The following is a 12,332-nucleotide window of genomic DNA, read 5'->3' on the forward strand; positions in this document are numbered from 1 at the left end:
CCCAGCAGAACAGACATTAAGGATCATTTCTGAAAATCTTTTCATAGTCAATTTTATATGACACTAGGAAAAAGATTTAGTAGTGCAAAAAAAAGATAGAGTGACCTAAACCAACTTTTAAACTATTTGTTTTAGGTACAAACGAATTCTAGGTTAAAAAAAATCTATTGTTATTGATCAGTGTGAACTATATAAAATGATGTTTAAAGAATGAATATAGAAATTCAAGTAATCTGCCATTCTTAGGATTTGAATTAATCCTAAAGAATGGGTACAATTCAAGTTTTATCTGTAAGGACAGGAATATCCTCTAAACGCCCAACAAAATGAAGCTGAGTTTCTTTTTTTAAAATTTTAAGCTTGGTTCAAAAGAATAAAATAGTAAGGAGATATTAAAAATAATGTATAAGAATATGAAATGGTGTTTTATTGTTTTTTTTTTAAACCTAGTTGTACAGAAAATAACATTTGGTATTCTGACATTAACATCTTTTAATACAACCTAAATGTATTTTCTTATTTTTAAAAATTAGCAATCTAATTCTTAGATGCAACGTTTCAGGAGTTCAATGATTAAACTATTCTGAAAACCACATATAATACTTAGTTTGTGCTTGAAGAGTGATGGTACTTTAACTTTTTGCTCCCACCATGATGAAGCTAGTGTAGATTTATACTCATGCATATTTTCTCAATAGGTTTTTTTGTTTGTTTGTTTTACTTCTCATGTATTCCCTTTCTGTGATTCTTTGAATTTACACAACAAATGCTATAATACACTCCATTATCTGAGTCATGGTCTCAATATTAAGAATCACAGATTCTTACCTTTTTAACTATTTAACTCATTTCCCCAATACCTTGCTGTACACTGCTTATAGTGGTAACACATATTTCCTATGTTATGCTCTTTCATTTTTATGTCTGCTTGTCAATTATCCACAACCAAGATTCTATTTGATTAAGCCAATGGTGTTTCATTTACTCTTCCCATTTGCAATTTTTTTTCTTTGCTTCTTTCAAAGTTCTCTATCGGCATTACAGAAGAGATTTCTTTCGCTCTCCTAGTCTATTTGATCTCTGCCTTAAAGTCTCATTAGCATTTCCTCTATCATTTTTCAAGAACTCTTACAGGTGGTTCAGTCACTTTTTATACTTCCAAAAACTCTGCAACTTCTCATTAAATAAAGGTTCAAAAGCAAGCTGGACATGGTGATGCATATCTGTAACCCCAGCACTTTAGGAGCTGAATCAGGAGGATCAACTTGAAGCCAGGAGTTCAAGACCAGCCTGGACAACAAAGTAAGACTCTGTCTCTCCAAAAACTAAAAAAAAAAAAAAAAAAAATTAGCCAGGCATGGTGGCATGTGCCTGTAGTCCCATCTAGTGCGGAGGCTGAGGTGGGAAAATTTCTTGAGCCCAGAAGTTTGAAGCTACAGTGACCAGTGATGGCACCAGTGCACTACAGCCTGAATGATAGAGCAAGACCCTGTCTCTTTTATTAAGTAAATTCATGCTCAGAAATGTTTATAAGCCATACATCCACTTTGTGCTATAAATTAGGTCCAAAAAAGTAGTGTATTAGTAGTATAATGGTAGTAGTAATTGTTACAATAGTAGCAGTAACAGTAAAAACAACAGTAATGGTAATAACAACATCTAAAATGTAGTAAGTGTTTACGTATGTCAGGTACTGTCTTAAGTGTTTTCTATTAATTAACTCATTAAAACCCACAAGAACATCATGAAGTAGGCATTATTATTATTTCTGTTTTACAGATGAGGAAACTGGAGATCAGTAACTAAGTAAAAAGGTCAAACAACTACAAATTGGTGAAGCTAGAATTTGAATTCAAGCAGTTTCATTCTAGACCTTATTTTTAACTACTGTGTTATATATAAATTACTATAGAAATCACCATTTTATTTTCATAACCCCCGTCAGTAACATTTCAATAAACAGATATAATTTTCACATAATAAGGGGTTTCTTGTACATTCTTGCCCATTGCAATCACAAGCAATCCATATTCCCTTCCTAAACCCAGGGAATGTATGCCTAAGCATTCTGGATGGATGGGTGAGTGTGCAGTTATATATATAACTTTTTATATATGTATTTATTTTTAAGTAGTCTATATATTAAAGTAGTATCTCATCTTGAATAAAACCATGTACTTAAAATACTTAGTCTGCTTAACCAATTTTATTATGCACACATGTCAAATTAGCAAAAGATCTAGAGAACAGACCAATAGGTCTGAGGGACTCCCATATGAGAAAATGCACAGGGCAAATGTTGTGAGAGAACATAGATTGTTTGATTTTTTTTTCTGACACCAAATACATTTTTCCAACACCAATCAATTGTCTAATTCTCCAATACCAACTGGGTGTCCTACAATTGGAGTTAGTGCAGACTCCATAAATTAAGGGCAAAATCCTTCAATTCCGATACTAAATACCCAGATTTAGTGTCAGGCTGTACAGGTAGAAGAGCTCACTCCCACAAAACTACCCTCATCTCAGATGCCAGTTGCCAGTTGAGAAGACCACTCTAGACTGACTCACTATAAATTTGGGGATTCCCAAAACTCCCTTCCTTGAAGTTCCACAATTCACTAGAATGACTCACAGAAAGCAGGAAAGCACTATACTTACGATCATAGCTTTATTATAAACGATACAATTCATGAACAACCAAACGGAAGAGATGTACAGGACAAGGAATGGAGGGACGGGGGTGGTGGACAGTTTCATTGCCCTTCCAGCACATCCACTCTCCAAGAACATCCATGTGTTACCAACCTAGAAGCTCCCCTATCCTCTTTCAGAGTCTTTATTGAAGCCTCATTACAAAGGCACTATTGATTAAATCACTGGCATTTGTGATTGAGCTCAATCTTCAGCCCCTCTCGCACCCATACATTGGGTATAAGCCGATAGTTCTAACCCTTTAATCATATGTTTAGTACTTCTACAGACCAGTCTTCATCCTGAAGCTATACCCCTACCTACTTTTAGTCACCACATTAACATACAAAAGACGCATCACTCAAGAAATTCCAAAACTTCTAGGAGCTTTATGTCAGGAACCAGGGGGCAAAGACAAAATATTTACTTTTTATTGTACTATATGGATATACAAGTACATGTCTGGTCAGAGGGCTGAACTCCAGTGGGGAAGTGTAAGAGAAGCACATTTTTGGCTCATTCTTGGAGGTGCCTAACAGTCTGGGCTGCCCTCAGAGGAAGCCAGCTACTGGTAATTGAAGATAGAGCCACCCCAATGAGTGAGTGCTTCTCCACTAGGTGGGAGAGGGACTTACTTCACTGGATAAGAGGCTTGTGCCTTTTCCAATTCTGTGGTTGTCAGTGGGTCAGGAACCATGCTCTTTATGATTGGAAGCAACTTCTCCTGGGCTTGATTTCCACATTAGTGAAATGGGAAGGATCTCACTGCATATGTTTACCTCACAGACATTTCATAAAAGTTTGCATGTCATAATATAGGATGAAATTTTTAAAAAGAATAGCTCTATGTTATTATTAGAACTAAATAAGACATGAAAATCTTAAAGATTGAAATAAGTGATATTAGAATCAAAGAAAAAGTAAAGTCATCATATCTTCAACATCATCATCACCAGACCAGGGACAGTCAGTCTAAGAAGAAGGGTTGTTATTTTAAAGAGTAAAATAGTAGGAATGTTTGGGGGCATATTCAAATATTTCAGGTCAACATCATGAAAAATAAGCAAGCTATCTTCAGAAAGATAAAATAGTTCTTGAGGCTACTCTACAGATACAAATCTCACTAAGTCATTTCTTATGCTTCATCAGAAGTCTCTGATTATATTACTTGTACATTATGGTTAAGCGGATTTAAATGTAATTGACCAACCTCTCACTTGGTATTTAAATAAGGACCAACACACACTTGGAAGAAAGAAAGGAGTGTGAGAATTCTGGGCTAAGCAAATGTATGCCATCTGATGGGTAAAACTAAAGAGCATTTTAAGAATTTCCTGGGTATATTTATAAGTGGGATCCGAATAACGGGAACACATGGACACAGGGAGGGGAACAACATACAGTGGAGCCTGTGGTGGTGGCAGGCAGGAGGAGGAAGAGCATCAGGAAAAATAGTTAATGCATGGCATGCTTAACACCTAAGTAATGAGTTGATAGGGGCAGGAAACCACCATGGCACACATTTACCTATGTAACAAACCTGCACATCCTACATATATACCCAAGAACTTAAAAAAAGAAAAGAAAAAAACTCTCTTGGTGTTTTTATTTTTTCAGCAATTATTCAATTTCTACAGACAATTCTTGTATGTATCTTCAAACATAATTTTATCCACATTTTTCACATGTGTCAAGTTCTTTGAGTCAGGAACTATATTTTATGTCTTAAAATTCTGAACTATATCAGGGAGTATTAAACTGTACACTCTCAAAGAAGTGTTAATTTACTGGTGTCTCTGTATGTGACCTATGTGTGAATTTTATCTTTCAATCTTCTCACCAAGAAATTAATCATATTTTTTGTATTCCTGTTCATTCTTTGGAAGAAAACTAGCAAAACAGAGCCATCATCAAACAGAGCTAGCTACACAATTTTGACTTTTGCATTTTCCTCAGTTAACATTCCACCAGATGACATCTCTCATCACTTCAGATATCATGTGTCTCTACCTCCAACCAGCTCCCTATCTGTAATCTCCACACCCCAGAAGGCAAAAGGACCATACATTCCATTTCTCGTGCTAGAAACCTGCTGGTCTGGACCCTTTCCTCTCTTGCAATTCTCAGATTCAAACAATCATGACACCTCAGGTATTTTACTCGACAAGCAGTACTTAATTTATTCCTGACTTAACACCTTTTTTTTTCTTTCCTCTTTCTTTCTTTCTTTCTTTCTTTCTTTCTTTCTTTCTTTCTTTCTTTCTTTCTTTCAGACAGAGTCTCACTCTGTTGCCAAGGCTGGAGTGCACTGGCACGATCTTGGCTCACTGCAACCTCCGCCTCCCAGGTTCAAGAGATTCTCCTGCCTCAGCCTCTTGAGTAGCTGGGACCACAGGCGCCCGCCACCACGACCAGCAATTTTTGTATTTTTAGTAGAGATGGGGTTTCACCCTGTTAGTGAGGCTGGTCTTGAACTCCTGACCTCATGATCTGCCTCCCTCGGCCTCCCAAAGTGCTGGAATTACAGGAGTGAGCCACCTCACCTGGCCAACTTAACACTTTTAAAGTCATCGGGAACCCTTTTCTATTCTCTGATCTCTGGTCTCCTACTGTTTTTCTCCAGTGTTGTTTACACTGTGCATAGGGGTTTCCAGACAATCGGTAAAGCTGCCCCTTTCCTGTGTAATGCATGTCAGTAAACTGCTTACGTAACATCTGAGTTCCTAAACAAGGGACCACCTACAACCTGGGGTGCTCTACTTCAGATCCTGCCAAATACTCATCTAAAAAATACATACTGCTTATAGTTCCCCTGTCCATATCACTCCTCATCTAATCTGTCACTGACCCTTGAAACAATGTATGTCTATCTGCCTTGTGCACTTCACCCGTGGGTCATAACCATTCATAATTTACAAGGAGTCAAAAACTACAGCAAGTACACAGGTAAAGTGCCCTTTCTCCCCATCACAACTGGTAATTATCTCTATCTTTGCAATTACTACTCTGCATTTACATTTATCTTTTTATCTGTCTTCCTCTCCCAAATGGCTGGGAATTCCTTAAGAGAAGACACCATTCATCTTTGTATCAGTTACAAAACGTATTACAGATACTCAAATGTTTGCTGAAGGAATGGGTTTTGGATTTAACTTTAACCTCTTCAGATACAAGCATTAAAAATGAAATAGGAAAATACAACAGATTAAATATCCCAGACATTAAAAACTAAGATACAGACTTTTTTCCAAGTGTCTTATTATTATGATAATTATACACCAGAGGTGTTAAAGAAGCTTTAGAGTAAAAGTTAAAATCGAAACTATAAATATTTAAGTTTAAAGCAATTATGAATACATGCTTTTTATAACACCATGGCCTCTGTGATTTACTAGATTAAGATTTCAAGTAATAAAGGAGAGGAGAGGTTACATAAAGTAATCTTTGTAATTTAAAAAAATCCTCTATGAATATCTCCTGGAGGTGTTGGTCATTATTTCATAACAAGCTTACTAAAAAATGCCACACTCTTACATATCATGATACAACCCAGGGAAACTGATTTCTTTAAGGAAAGCTTAAAGAACAACTTATTACCACAGACAATTTAAACATGCAAACTAAATCAACCTTCCTACACTCATAGAATCAATTGTTTCATGTGTGAATTATTTAGTTTCAGGCTCCAAGCAATACATTTCTTCCTAGACAATTGTAATAATAAAAGCATTGTATAAAGCTATAACAACATTTTATAAATGCAAGTTAAAATAATAAAATTGTATGGACAAGATGGTCCAAAACAAACCTCAGTAGTATAAAAAAAAATCTTGACTATTAAGTAGGTCTACAACAAAACCTAAATTCTAGAATATCATTATAAAATCCATTACATGACAAAAAGAAACTAAAACAACACTGCAAAAAAAAAAAAAAATTCAAGGTAAAAATAAATTGTAGTTCGTAACAGGAAAACTTGGTTCGTAACAGGCAAACTTGGTTCGTAACAGGCAAAGATAAATTGAAGGAAACTGTGCTGCCAGGTGCAGTGGTTCACTCCTATAATCCCAGCACTTTGGGAAGCTAAGGTGAGAGGATCACTTGAGGCCAGCGGTTTGAGATCAGACTGGGCAACGTAGTGAAACACCATCTCTATAAAAACTTTAAAAAAAATTAGCCAGGGGTAGTGATGCCTGCCTATAGTCCTAGCTACTCAGGAGCCTAAGGGAGGAGGACAGCTTGAGCCCAGGAATTTGAGGTTATAGTAAGCAGTGATTACATCACTGCACTCCAAACTGGGTGACAGAGGAAGAACTTGTCTCAAAAAAAAAAAGAAAGACAAAGGAGCAATGCTAAGTGAACAGCCAGTCATCCTCATCAAGTAGTTGTACCTTCCTTGACTCACTTGACTCAGATCTTTCTTCCCATTGTTCTGATTCTTGATGGAACCTCATGTAATAACAAATGGAATTTGCATTCCTTAATTAATTTACTATAATGTATGCAATGATGGTTTGATTTTTGTTGTTTTTACATAATACTGTAAGAGAAATGCCTTCATTTGCTATGGAACATGGAAAGAGGAAAGGGAGAAGGCAAGTGGAGGAAATGAATACAACCAATTAAAGGCCACCAGTCAATTCTGTTGAGCTATTTCATCCCCTGAGAGAAAGAGCCAGCCTGTCCTCTACAAGTACAAAGAGGGTATTAAAGGCAGGCAGTTTTTTAGAAGAGAAAGTGTATTAGTGGGAGAAGCCCATCTCAAAGGAAATCATGTTTACTTATAAGATTTGAGAATTCCCTTAGAGAAGTTGTTCAAAATCATGGTATAAATATTAAATAAAAAGAGGTGCATAACAGAAATGTTTAATAACAATATTCAAAATGTTCCGTTAGTATAATGGTTCTGTGTACATGTACATGGGAGGGCAATTTTACTGCTTTTTACTTTGTCACAGGGGAAATGTTAAGTGCAGACTAACTCACTTTCAAATGAGACTAGTTTTCACTTGCTGCTACTGGAGACCAGGTCAGCCCCAGAAGTCCAAGACTACATGTTAGCAGGACTTCAAAAATGTTCAAATTTTTTCTCATGCCTAGATCCTTCCCCTGAACTCCAATGGCCTATTTGGACATGTTTCCTTAATGTTTAGTAGGCACCTTAAACTCGCATTTACAATTAGAATTTATCTTCCTCCTTGACTTGCCCCTACATCTCAGTAAATCATTAGTTTTTATAACTCTTTTCTCTTTCATGCCCCACACATCTAACCAGAGAGCACATCTTGTTGGTTCTAACCTCAAAATGCATTGATTTTCTAAATACTTCTTACCACCCTCACTACTCTTCCCGATCCAAGTCAACATTATTACTCCTCTGGATTATTTTAACAGCATCAGAGTGGTTTCACTAATTCTACCATTATTCATCTACACTTTTTCCTAAACAGAGCAGCCAAAATAATCCTTTGAAAATTTAAGTCAGATGTTACTCTTCTGCTCAAAACCTTCCAGTGGCTCCTCATCTCAGAGTAAAGTCAAATCCTTACAATGGACAGTAATGCCCTACAGGATCTATTACTTTACTGACCTTATCTCCTATTATGTTCCCCCTCCCTCCCTCTGCTCCAGTCTTACTTCCATACCTTGAGACCTTTACACTTGCTTTTCCCTCTGCCTGGAATAGGCTTCTCTCAAATACCAACATAAATGGCCTCTCCACAACTCTTTTAGGTTTTCCTCCAAGACCACTTTCTCTACAGGACCTTCTGTGACCACTCAATCTAAAACTTCAAAAAACCCTGCCTCGGCATGCCAGAGCCAGATATAAGACATACATTGACTTCTTTAATTGGCTGGGTTCTATATCTGCCACCTAAAATGTAAACTTCAAGAAAGCAGAGGCTTTTGTGTTCACAGCTCTTTGGTGCCTTAGAATGGATGAGGTATTCACTAAATGACTGATTAGACAATGAATAGACGAATCTTTTTTTTTTTTTTTTTTTGAGACAAAGTTTCTCTCTTTGCGCAGGTTGGAGTGCAATGGCACAACCTCTGCCTCCCAGGTTCAAGTGATTCTCCTACCTCAGCCTCCTGAGTAGCTGATATTACACACATGTGCCACCATGCCTAGCTAATTTTTGTATTTTTAGTGGAGACGGGGTTTCACCATGTTGCTTAGGATGGTCTCAATCTCTTGACCTTGTGATCCACCCGCCTTAGTCTCCCAAAGTGCTGGGATTACAGGCGTGAGAAGCCAAATAGATGAATCTTATTTAAACTAACTTTTTTTTCTGTCACTCACTGTCAAGCCTAATCCTTGCTAATACAAGTGCCTAGCACAATGCCTACCAAACAGGAGTTCGATAAGCTGTTTTGAGAGTCCTTTCCTTATAGAGTCAAAACATATCAAAAACTACTAAAAACACTAGTTCTTTTTTTCCATAAAATATGTAGTTTGAAAGATAGCTGCCGAGAAACCACCATCACAGTGATAGACATTTATATGACAAAAGGGTTTCACTGCTGATCAATTTTAAATCTGTGCTTAAGGGTGATCGCTTCTGAGGGGAGAAAGGACGATTACCCAAGATCTTATTTTCTTTAGGTTTTCCTATGAGTGTGAATAAATATCATTTTAGATTTTCCTATCACTTATATCATTTCTCACAAGTTACTTTATATTTCCATATGGCAGTCCTTCATAATTCTTGGCTGAAATGAAAAAAATTTCTTTTTTAAATTCATGCATACACCTCCAGAAAAATAAACTCAGAGTTGAAGAGTTGCTGGAGACCAGTTGTTTTCAAAGGTTGTTTAGGTCTAGAACTCCGTATTCAAAAGAAATCTTATGCCAAAGTTCAAAATACAAAAGAAAGTGTTGTGGGCTGAAGCAGAGGAAGAAAAATAGAACCCATTTTCCAAATTCCATTCCCTATGTTAGCATGTCCAACTCATGAAAATGCATTGAGCTGTACACTTATGATCCTGTACACTTACATACACTTATGTAACTGTATGTGTATTATTCTTTAATTTTTAGAAAAGTATCAACATTTTTAGAAAAGTACCAACATAAGCCTATAAAATTTGTGGCTGTTATGTTCTAAAGTTTGAATAAGCCTCAGGCAACACACAACAAACTAAAATGAAGTTTACATTTTAGGTGGCAGATATAGAACCCAGTCAATTAAAGAAGTCAATGTATGTCTTATGTCTGGCTCTGGAATGCCAAGGCAGGGTTTTTTGCAGTTTTAGATTGAGTGATCACAGAAGGTCCTGTAGAGAAAGTGGTCTTTGAGGAAAACCTAAAAGAGTTGTGGAGAGATTCAATTATTTGAATCTGTTCAAATAATTTCTGACAATACATATTAAAATTCTATAACATATTATTCACATAGACTCATGTTTACCTGCACTGTTAATGACAGATAGGCAGATGTGTGTCAACAATAAATAATCACAGAAAAATAAAAGCAACAACTATAACAAACATAGAGAATATTTATACAATGATTAATAGGTACTTTTCAAACTTTATAAACATTTATACATATTAACCTATTTAATCCTCACAACAAACCTCTGGGTTAAGTACTAATATTGCACCTATTTTATAGGTAGGAAAAGGGAAGCTCAGACAGAATAAGATACTTGTCTAAGATTATACTTGTAACAAGCTGGGGTTTCAACTCCAGGTGAACCAGTTACCTAACCTCAGAGTCCATGGTCCAAATAACAGTTTCTCTACGTATAATGTTTCTATAATCTAATTGCAAACATATTTTTAATTTTGCCCACTAAAATCCCTTATTATAGTTATTGTTGTTATCATAGCCTATCAATAAAAAAATTCCTTAAATTCACAGGCTGATATGGTTTGGATTTGTGTCCCCTCCTAAATCTCACGTTGAATTGTGACCCCCAGTGTTGGAGAAGGGCACTGATTGGAGGTGATTGGATCACGGTGCTGAATTTTCCTCTTACTGTTCTCATGATAGTGAGCGAGTTTGCTTGGGATCTGGTTGTTTAAAAGTGTGCAGCACCTCCCCCTGCATTCTCTTCCTCCTTCTCCAGTCATGTAAGATGTGTGTGCTGCTCCTTTGCCCTCTGCCATGATTGTAAGTTTTCTGAGTCCTCCCCAGCCATGCTTCTGGTATAGCCTGTGGAACTGTGAGCCACTTAAACCACTTTCTTTATAAATTACTCAGTCTCAGGTAGCTCTTTATAGCTATGTGAGAACGGACTAATACAAAGGCATACAATAATTTCAGTTTTAACTGGCTTAGTATTTTCACACAATGACAAAGAAAAGGGTATTTTGGAAGCATGTTAACAATAACCCTTAAAAACCAAACTATTTCACAATTTAATGATAAATGCTTTCCAGATATACTTGTTAGTATAATTTCCCTGAACTGTTTCATAATACTCAAAGATGGGTGCTATCTCCATGCAGTTATAGGACTTATGCCAAAGAAGACTGTAGTGGGTGAATAGTGCCCCCCAAAAATGCCTATCCACCCAGAACCTCAGAATGTGACTTATTTGGAAATAGGAACTTTGCAGATGAAATTAGTTAAGGATCTTGAGATGAAATCATCCTATGACTGACATCATCCAATGACTAGTGTCCATAAGCAGAGGACCCCAAGAGACATGGAGAAGATGGTAAGAAGATGCAGGCAGAGAGTGGAGTGATGCATCTACAAGCCAAGGAACACGAAGGACTCCAGGTAGCCACTAGAAGCTGGAAGAGAAGCATGGGATGCTTCCTTCCCTGGAGCCTTCGGAAGATGCCAATTCTACTAATACGGTGATTTCAGGGACTTTAGTGAGAGACTAATTTCTGTTGTTTACGGGCACTCAGTTTGTGGTAATTGGTTATGGCAGCCCTAACAAACCAATACAACTACTAATTCAAGATTCTGTAAGATACATAAATACAATCTGGTTTCTGGAGAGCAGCTGACAATTCTACCTGCAGCATCTGATTATCTCCATACCTCTTCCCCCAACTGCTTACATGTCAACCTTGTCTCCAACAAGATTCATAAGATTGCCATTAATGTGTCCACTCCATCCACTGCTTAGGTTTCTTTGCAATAAACAGATTTGTTACGTTAAACTGTCCTTCAGAAAACACTATTCGGAAATTTTCTTTCACCTACTTTGTTTGTAATTTCCTACTTCATATTGCAAAACTAAGGTGCAGTAAATATTGCTTTACAACCACGAGTGTAAGAGAGTTCTAAAACTTTGGTCGTCACTGGTGGTTCTGTCCTGTTACTTGATGTTCGCTATGATTCATAGGTGACACTGACAGAACTGCTTAAGTAGCTACTTCAAATCCGTAGCTGGCCCAAAATCTGCAAACACTGTAAACTGTTAGTTTCTCGAAAAGATTAATGACGTATTGATGCCACTTTCAGCCTGTTAACCTCCAAAAAGATATAGAGGTCTTCCTGATGTGGTTTTCTTCTTCATCATCATCTATCAGCCCAAGCCACAGCAGATTCAGGAAATGTTCCTAGCTCAGTATCTCAAAAAGCAATCTTTCGCTGCAAGTAGTTCCTCCATGCCCAGTGTTCTTCAGTGTCAATCTACAGAATCCTTAATCCTTCTAGTGATTTGGGGAC

The 12,332-nt window shown here is 36.9% G+C and overlaps 1 protein-coding gene across 2 annotated transcripts in view; it reads right to left on the bottom strand.

The window, feature by feature from the left end:
- DIAPH3 (diaphanous related formin 3) overlaps nt 1–12,332 on the bottom strand; it is a 506,525-nt gene that overhangs the window by 176,990 nt on the left and 317,203 nt on the right. The gene's annotated exons all lie outside the window — the stretch shown is intronic.

This window comes from Chlorocebus sabaeus, chromosome 3 (assembly GCF_047675955.1).
Source record: "Chlorocebus sabaeus isolate Y175 chromosome 3, mChlSab1.0.hap1, whole genome shotgun sequence".
Taxonomy (NCBI): Eukaryota; Metazoa; Chordata; class Mammalia; order Primates; family Cercopithecidae; genus Chlorocebus; species Chlorocebus sabaeus.